Source organism: Crocodylus siamensis, chromosome 10, assembly GCF_052110815.1.
Source record: "Crocodylus siamensis isolate JL-2025a chromosome 10, ASM5211081v1, whole genome shotgun sequence".
Lineage (NCBI taxonomy): Eukaryota > Metazoa > Chordata > Crocodylia > Crocodylidae > Crocodylus > Crocodylus siamensis.
The window spans coordinates 57,988,606-57,998,599 of NC_143404.1; the positions used below are offsets into that span (position 1 = coordinate 57,988,606).

At 44.5% G+C, this 9,994-nt stretch overlaps 1 long non-coding RNA gene across 1 annotated transcript; it reads left to right on the top strand.

The window, feature by feature from the left end:
• Nucleotides 1–246: 246 nt before the first annotated feature.
• LOC149856651 (uncharacterized) lies at nucleotides 247–9,715 on the top strand. Its single transcript, XR_016438354.1, has 3 exons — nucleotides 247–624; nucleotides 6,890–7,138; nucleotides 9,060–9,715. It is a non-coding gene; the product is annotated as an uncharacterized LOC149856651 (long non-coding RNA).
• Nucleotides 9,716–9,994: the final 279 nt, after the last annotated feature.

Genomic DNA, 9,994 nt, shown 5'->3' on the forward strand with positions numbered 1-9,994 from the left:
GGGCCCCAAACCCCACAAACAGCCCCCCTGCAGAGGGAACTTACCTCCAGGAGCGCAGCCAAAGTCAGAGCAGGAGCCGCGGCCACATGAGCTGACATTATGCCAGCTGTTTAGTCAGCTGTTCTCCAGGCAGGGAAAAGTCGAGCCAATTGCGGCAGCTATTGCGGCAGGTGTTGCGGCTGCCACAGGAAGATTTAAAAGTCCCACTGGAACCCAGGGGGCAGAGAGAGCAAGGGAGCACACTGGCGTGGAGCATGCCAGGCGTGCTGAGGCTCCTGCAGCAGACAGGAGCAGCGCAGCCAGCTTGACACCAGCAGACAGAGCAGGGGAGGCGTTTGAGCCCCTGTAGGCTGGGAGGAAGGAGGCAACTCCATACCCCCCTCCCTCCCAGGGGTCTATTTCTTTTGAAAAAAAAAAGGAGAATAGGTGCAAGATCAGAAGCGCCCTACTCAGAAGCACTGAAGTAGCTGTCAGCCAACTTTAGTCCAGCTTGCCAGTCTTCACAACAAGATTTTACTCATTGGCAGCAGACTGACAAGTCCAACAGAATCCACACAGATGCAGGTTCCCCCTCTAGGCAAGCAGGGGTCGATCGAGCAACATCACTGGCGCCCTTCCCAGTTGGTGAGTGGACGGGGTGTAGGGGAGGCAGAGCCCCATGGAACATTGCATTTGAACTGTGAGTACTGCTATCCCCAGGGCTCCCCCAGGAAGATCTCCACTGAACCCTCTCTTTAATAGCACCAAGTCGTGGCAGGAAAGTTGAGGGGAGGGGCCCCATGCCAGACGGATAATACATCACTTGGGGAACCCCCACTTAAGGCACCACCCATCACAGACAGCTTTAAATTTTTTTTCTACATACCTCTGGGGAGCAGGAGCTCCGAATGCTGCAGTGCTCGGGCACATGCAGCATCCCACAGAAGCACGAGGGGCTCCCCAGTGCGCTCAGCAGCACACCCAGAAGTGGACTAGAAGCACTTCCGGGTCCACCAGGGAGCATGCTGGGGCGCCCCCTGTGCCCTCCTTCCCGGCTCGGAGACTGGTGCCTCCTGGGGTCCAGGGTCCCCCTGTGGCTGATCACTGAGCCATGGGGGCACGGCGGGGGGAAGACCCAGAAGTGGACCAGATCCACATCCAGGTTCACTGCCAAACGCTCCTGTGGGATGCTCCATCCACCCCAGCACCACAGAGGCATGCTGCTACCTCAAGGTATGTAGAAAAACCTTTTAAAGCTCTGCCTGTGTCCAAATTGCTGATTCGCCAAATCAGCATCGAATTGCTGGATTCAGATTTGCCCAAATCAAATCAGGGACAGTTATCCAAATCAACAGAATCTGAAACAAATAGGGGCCATTTTGCACACCCCTAACAGACATTCACTTTTGATTCTGGAAATGCAGCCACATGCCTGCAGTGGCACAGGCCAGAAGCTGAGGGGCACTAGAGCATGCCTTCTTGCTTGGCTGGAGCAGACAGCTTGGGCCAAGGCTAGGTCACCCACACTGCGAGTTAACTTGAATCGGGGGGGAATCTGAGACAGAAGTTCAATAAACTAATTTAATCTAAACCAGTTAAATTTGATCCATCCAGTTTGTGCCAGTTTGAAAGCAGTTTATGTGCACTGAACTTCTGTTGTGTTACAGATTTGAAAAGGTTTCTTCTAATCACTTATACTGGTTTATGCGTAATTTCTGTTCCTAGCCTTGGAGGGAACTTGGAGGGATCTCCTAGGAATTACTTCCAGGTAAATAAGTTCAGCACAGCTCCAGTTAGTGGAGGCCAGTCAAGTAAAAACTGTCTTGAATCCATCTGTGGAGGGTGGTGGATCAGCCATAACTGAGTGGCAAAGTGTGAAGCCTGGGCCTACATTGGTCTGTGTTGTGAAAGTAGAGGATCCAGGAACTCGTTAAATTTGATCTGAGGGTCTGGTAACTAATAGGCAGAAAGAAAATCTTTTATGACATTGCATGAGATACTCCAACCCCTGCTGAGGCCTGTAAATTGCCTAGTTGTCTGTAAATACTCGGGTGAGCAGCTAGCTGGGCTCTGTGGCCATTCTGAATATCTACTGTGATGATGATATTAGCTGCCCACCACAGCTTGTTTTGATGGTCACCAAAAAATGTTGTTTCCATGTAAATTTTCTCTGCGGAACAGATTATTCCTCACTCTGTCCAATCACTCACCAAAAATAGCTAAATATGGCCCTTGTTTTCTATACAGCGTAGTTTTGTGTATCTACACAGTGGTGATCTATAGCCAACTCATTTGTACAAGGTGCTCTGCAGAGCTCTCTGGATCCAGTCCCAAAAAGCACTGGAGTCAATGGGACTTTTCACATGCTGAAATTTAAAAGGGTGATTATGTGCTTTGCCAGGCCTGGATTGCCACCTCCACTTTATTCCACAGTCTGAGTGCTAAGAACTTGCAGGGCAACAAGGTCATGTCCAAAATGAGCTTACATGTTACAAAAACAATCCATTCTTTAATGAAAAGGTTTTTTTTTTAACAAAAAGTGTGTCACTTGACCTACCTAAAATACTGGCTGCAAAGGACATAAGTGCAAAGGACTGTCAGTGCTGCTTTATGGTTGTGTCCTGTACACTTCAGACAGAAACTTCAGTGTTCACTTTAGAAGCGTGCTATCCCCTGTTCACACTGTCTGCCTTGAGAGGGAGTCCAGGAGGAGAGGGTCCCTGCCTTGAGGAGCTTGCAGCCAAGGAAACACAGACTATTCCAGCAGCAAAACAGATTCCAGCAGCAAAACAGGCCCCAAAAGGTCTGCCTCTCTTTCTGCCCAACTCTGGTGATTTGAATGATCATACATGGAAGAAACATTAGGGGAAATATAATCGCAGAGTGGAATAAAAAAAGGAAGGACACAATTTTAAAAGTGCTGTGCCAGGTAAAACTCCTCTGCTTTATTATTACAAAAGTTCCAAATATTGATAATTTCTCCTAGTTGCTGGTTTGTAAGTTACTTCTGAGCAGAAAATTCAATTACATGGGCCAAGTCAACAATAATGTTTTTCCTGGCAGCAGTTCATTTTGCCATTGGAAACATTTTTCCCCTTCTTCTTTTCTGGATTCGGCTCTGCAAAGTTGCTAAATTCTTCCAGATCTCTCGTCTGATGTGATCATAAATATCATGATTGTATTCCGTTGATTGACAGACTTGGAATGGATTAAGTGGGGATTACAGACTGGAATGAGCAAAATGTGCTTTCATGGTCAGTAACTCTGCAATAAGTCATAGTTCTAATGTACGTTAACGATATAATCTAATTAACACTGCTGTTTATTTATTTAATATCACTCTAAAAACTTTTTTAATAAAAGGGGTCTTAAGGAGAATTACGCCTTGCTTTAAAATATAAAAAACTTCTCTTTGAATGCACTGTGCACTGTAGCTTGTTTGGGAATTGCTCTTCTAAAGAAGCTAATAACTTTTTTTTACTATAAATTTGTCATTTATGGTAGGATGGGCTTAAATCTGCTCTTAATTACCAGTGGGGAATTCTAGAGTACTTGCCTTTTCTTCAGCAGTTACTCTGATTTATATTCCTGTACATCAGAGCAGAATTTTGGTCACTGCCTCATTAAGACTAAAAGGTTAAAGTTTGGGTGCTTAGAGTTAAGCCACTTACTGCATGTTTAGGCACCTAAATAAAAGTGACTTGATTCTCAAGGTTGCTCAGTACTCACTACTCTCAGTGATCTCACTATTGACTGAGTAAAGACTGTAAGACTTGGTCTAGTATGTGCAAACTGTGAGTGCTTTGCTGCACTAATTCATGTGCACAACTGTTTCCATGCAACGTACTCAACAATATAAAAGTATACGAAGCAGCCCAACAAGGCAAGGGTTCAAACCATACCAATGTGTTCAGCTGCTGAAAACGTGACCATCGAGCTTCCTGTCTTACAAAGCCATGGTTTAATTTTAAACTCAAGGAATTACAATGTAACTGTCCAAACAAATAATTTGCTATTTGAAACAATTAAATACGCCACAGTACTGTCTGGGTTCTAGTCTTGTCTTGAAGCCATCTGGCATCACACTAGACTGGCTAGAGCGGTGGCTTATGCTGCCATGCAGCAGCTCATCCCTAAAAGAAGTTTTCAAATGCTTTTGAAGAGCTGGCATTCAGTTCTCCTCTTAGTGCATGTTGGTGCAAAGCTGACTGCCCTCTCCATGGGACAACTGCACCACAAGCCAAGACACTAAGGTTTCTCCTAACCCATCTGAGGCTTGGAAGAAGAATTTATGTTCCATGGCCTATTCAGGTGTCATGCTTTAGCTTGGGGCTGCCATCACTGATACGAAACATGCCTGTTGGGTGCTGACTCTGCAACATGGATGCCTCTAGTTAAGGACCTGGACTGACACCACCACTCTATTTAATTTAGGTTCTCTTCTAGAGGCAAGAGGAGAGACTGATGTCACTATGACCACTAATGCTTGGTCTTGCAGCTTAGATCACACATTAAAGGCCGTGACCAGCAATCAGGGGACAATGATTTTTATTCAGTACTGACCTTACACTAGATTCAAACCATCGACCCAGAAACAAAAGGCTCTTCATCTTGCCACCAATCACCTCAGCCACACAGAAGAACTCTCTAAGCCAATTAAATAAAATGGGAATGTTTCAATTTAAAGGAATTAGAGGTATTTTTAAAATGTGACAGTTCCCACCGTGCAAAGTCTTTGCATTGTGCACTGCCCAACAAGCCTGGATCTTTCCCAGCATACAGGGGCTTAGAAAAAATGTCAGGCACTCAAATCATTTTAAATCCTGCTGCATTGCACATACCCAAAATCCAAACAGTTCACATTCAAGTGCTTATAAAAACTTGAATGCCCTCCAATAATTTAAATCACTCAGTGAAGTTTAGAGTGATTTAAAACTATTGGAACTCTTTGAGTTTGGTGTGTGAGGGCTCCAACTTGGAAGCCAATCAAGGCATGTACTAGCATGGCAGCTCCAGGCATATTGAATCAATTTCAGCATGTAAAAATAATTAACAATGATAAAAATACATTAATAATGCTATAATTATAAAGCCAGGCCAACGTTTCAGCGTGAAGAAAAAATGGTTGCAGAAATTCAAAAAGGTTTGTGAACAGCTGAAACAAGGAGTAATGAGAGATTTCAGTGACAGGAAAATAAATGGAAGCAAATCAAGTGTAAGGAGCAAAAGGAAGATCACATTTGTCAGCAGATAAAAAGTTATGCTGGCCTGAGTTCAGAACTTGCTAAATTCAGTTGTGGACTAGTGCCAGCAGAGCACTGCTAAGCTAGCAGATCAGTAACAGTCTGAGGTCCAAGATCTTGCAAACCATCAGGGTCAGAAATAAATGTCATATATCACTGCACTGGCACTCAGATTTCAGCTTTCTAGTAGCATAAGTATGAAGGCCAATTTTAACACCTGTCTGGAGTGGATGCAACTCCATCTGACGGGTTCTTTTCCAAAATGATCTGAATCTCTGTGGTTGTAATGTCAGGCTGGAAGCCTCAAGAGAGCAGAATTCTGGCTCTTCCTGCCTCTGACTGCTCCCCAAATACCACAAGAGCCACAGGGTTTTTGGACAGTCTAGCTTCCAGTCTGGAATGGGGCCAGGAAATGCCCAGGGCTACAGACCCCAAAACAGGGGGAACAATATTCACCAACATTTTTTAAACCACTGTTTTCTGTTTGCTCAACAGTCTGGGATGGTTCTTATTTTATCAAGACAAACTCACCCAGCCCAACTTGTTTTGCGTTCAGCCGTCACACACATGCTTTCCCATCATTTTCAATAACACTAGCCCAGCTGGCAACCAAAGATGTAAAATAACTAGTATGAAAAATCCTTCAGAGAAGCTGTGGGGTTAGAAATATGATAAATTTTGCAGGGAAGGTGGTGGGGGAGAATGGAGAGATTGACAGACATACAGATTATGTAACTCTGGAGGAGAAAGAGAAGTTAATTTTGGTTTACCCAGCAACAAGAGCAGAGGTACTTTCTCATAACTCCTGTTAAAGCAAGTTTCAGACAGCAACTGGAATATGAGAAAAAATAGCAGCTTAATCAACATCAGACCATTAAAAGTCTACCGAGTTTTTTAAATGAACCTTTTCCCTTGGTATGAATTCCAATTCAGTTCCCAGTGAAATACAGCATAGCTTAGGACAATAGCAACCAAGAGACATTTCTATGAAAAAGGTCTGCAAAGCCCTTTACTGACTTTAATCATGGAAATAATCCAGTTGCTGCAAACCCGATATTCATGGCTGGGGCCCAAGGATCTTACAATCCACAAAAATACTAGGGGGAACCATAAAAAGTGACTGGCCATGAAGAATTTACACTTGTTGTTAGAAAGGAACAAGCATATGCCCATGGCAATTGGAAAAACATAAATATCCAGTGCCTCAAGAAAAAGTTTGAAGTTTAAGGCATTAAGTTATCAGAAGAGATTCAGTAGGGGCAGGAATGAGCTGTGAAGATAGCATAAAAAAGGTCTAATAGTGTGATGGGAGGAATGAGGATGAGAAGTGGGGAATGCTTTGAGGAACTCACTTCCTCTACAATATCTCCCAATATTGAGGGCATTTCCCCAGTCATTAAGCAGCTACATAGCCATACATAGCTATGGTAGAGACAGCACATTTACTTCTTTTTCTGAGTGGTCAGAAGATTGTGTCCTTTAGATCAGACATCAACTTAATTCCCATAGTAATCCACCCATGAGTGACCTCCAGGAGCAATTATTTCAGCTCAGCAGTAGGAGAACCCCACTCCCTACAACTCCAGCTGTTGCAAAGTGCAGAAGGCTGTCTGCTAAGCAGCGTGGATCACTGCTAGCACATCACCCATGTGCTTGTCTCTCCACAGTGGTGCTCCATTGACTCTCAGGATGTCATCCTCCCACTGTACTCGGCCTTGGTGAGGCCACAGCTGGAGTACTGCATCCGATTCCAGGCTCCACAATTCAAGAAGGATGTGGAGAAGCTTGAGAGGGTCCAGAGGAGAGCCACGTCCATGATTAGAGGGCAAGAGAACAGGCCTTATGAAGAGAGACTGAGGGACATGGGACTCTTCAGCCTGGAAAAGCGCAGGCTCGGGGTGATCTGCTGGCAGACTGTAAGTATATAAGGGGTGTGCATCAGGATCTGGGGGAACCCCTGTTCACCAGCACACCCCAGGGGATGACAAGGTCAAACTGTCATAAACTCCTCCAAGACCGTTTTAGGTTGAACATAAGGAAAAACTTCTTTACTGTCTGAGCCTCCAAGGCCTGAAATCAACTCCTTCCAGAAGTGGTGCAGGCACCTACTCTGAACTCTTTTAAGAAACATTGGAACGCTTATCTTGCTGGGATCCTTTGACCCCAGCTGACTTCCTGCCCCTGGGGCAGGGAGCTGGACTTGATCTTCCAAGGTCCCTTCCAGCCCTAATATCTATGAAATCTATGAATACAGAGCTCCTTCAAAGTGTCTGTCCTGATACTCAAACCCTCTGTGAGATTGAACCTCCCTCTGCAACTAGCTCCCTCCACATTGGCTGTGTCCTATTTGAATAGTAAAAATGTGATTCAATAAAGGGAGGCTCCTGAGCACGGGAAAGGAACTTCCGAAAGGTCTGCTCATTGCAAAGGATGCAGTTCATTTCTCCAAGGGGTGATAACAACCACAGGTCTCACTGAAGTCAGGACTAATTGTAAAACTTATCTCTTTGACAGCTTCTCCCAGGAAGCCCTCCCGTGTCTCTCGGATGCACACCCTAAATTCTATTCAAGCCCTGAATCCCACCAGGTGGGACGGAAAGGGAAGAAGGCATTTTTTTAACACTGGGGCAGCATTAAGATACCACAATGATGAATGTAAATGTAAGACCAAAAAAGTACGACTGTGTGCTTCAGATCTATGGCTGATTTTAGTACACCTTAGATTAGAAGTTCACAAATCAAAAATAGATTCATGATATTGGCATTTATATGAAATAAACTGCTGCACGCTGGATACTGTCTGTGTATTTCACTGCTCCCTAATGGATGGAAACAGAAATTCTGACTATGTCAGTAGTCCTGTAGTGCCATGCTACGGTATTGTCAGACACCATTTGCATTATGGTTTTTATTGACAAACCACTGTGACAACAGGATCCTGAATATATCTCTCCTGTCTGTAGTAGGATATAGGTACCAAGGTTCCTCATATTAAGCTGTTGCTGTTATGGGAAGTGGATTTTTGCACAATTTTTGTTCATAAAATAAGAAAATAATGACAACTGCTGATAAGTTCTTCAGAATTTTTGCACTTGCTGCATTTAAGCTCCATGTCAACAGGCCTAAGTGACACCAAAACGGCACAGGCCTTATGGCATTTAATCCTTGTTTTCCAAAGCAGTAGACCCAGATCCAAAAACACCACGTGCCCCTGGAGGCTGGGGGGGTACGGCGAGATCCTGCAGGTGGCAGCGGCAGTGTGGGGGATGTGGTGGCAGCGAGCGGGGAGTTCCTGCAGGCAGACGCAGTAGTGTTGGCGCGGGGGGAGTGCCAGCCAGTGGTTGGTGACCACCCGCAGACACAACTGGCAGCATTTGCAATGCTTTTTGCAGGGAGTGCACTGTCAAGCTCAAGGGATGCACATGCATGTCCACCCCTTACACGTCACCAATGCCCAGATCTATTGGCATTAGACCTCCAAGAAAAATCCATATGGCTTTGCTGGCTGGTTATACTTCTGGCCTGGGGGATGGGAGGCAGAGAAAGAAGTGCTCTTTGCTTGAGTGTAGGATCTGGGTTTTATTTTTCTTGCCTCAGTGCCCTCCGGGTGGTTAGTGGCTGCAGTAGATGGTGAATTTTATTTTTCTAGTCTGTTGTATGTCCCTTGGGAGAAGTAATTACAGTTGTAGTTGTATTTTTCCAGCTTTTCCAAGCTTTCCAACTCCCCAGGGTACTGTTTGTTTGAGTGGTTTGCTGCAGTTTTATTTTTACAATAACTATTACACTTTTTAATTTTATTTTTGTATGTTAATTAAATATTTTTTAATCACAATGCAGATGCAGTCACAGGGGCCAAGAAAAATATGTAAACAAGAAGAGAATCCAAACATATATCTGCCCGGCATGGTACAGAAAAAACGTTCCAAACCCAAGTTCAGAATGTCACAGTCCTGGATCTCTGCATTAAAAATCTAGCAATGTAGCTTAAGCCTCTGGTAAATGTGCTTCTCATTTTGTGGCTGGGAATTTTCTGATTAAGCTCCTGAGGCAGAGAGCTGTGTGTGTGTGTGTGTGTGTGTGTGTGTGTGTGTGTGTACACACAGAAGGAATCATGACACATGGCATTTACAAAACCACTGATCTCTACCAGCACCAGATTCATTCTAATCCCCAAATCACGGAAAATATTCTAAGGATGAGGCAAATTGTGGACTTTGCTAATAAGACAAACAGTCCCCTGCTGAAACCCAGCACTTTACATGCTCTGGGTGCTATGTAAATAAATTGCATTACAACACGAATAATAGTAATAATAAATGTGCTGGACCCAGACATGCTGCTGCCTAGGCTTTCAACCAGCTCTTCTCTTCATTATGTTTGTTATAGTGGGGGGGTTGAGTCTCCATCTCCATTTCAGTCTTTGTGTGGTGCTAACATCATGTACTATGCTAAAGAAACTTACTTGTACCCAGTTAAACAAAGCATTCTTCAGGTGCTTGTAAATGTGACGGGCTTTAATCCTCACTAAATTAAACAGGTTTATTAAAATTGACATGTCTTGTTTTAATTCATTACATCATTGTTTACAAGTGACAGCTTTTAAACTGAATTAAATTGAAGCGTGCAGTGCGCAAGTCACAGTAAATTACGGGAGGGGGAGCCGCATAAGAATCCACTCCACTGATCTCTTTGGTACTCAATTACAGCAGGGGGCGCCGGCAAACCAGTAATCCCCCCCCCCCAAAACGCACCCCCCCCCCCGAAGCCGTAGT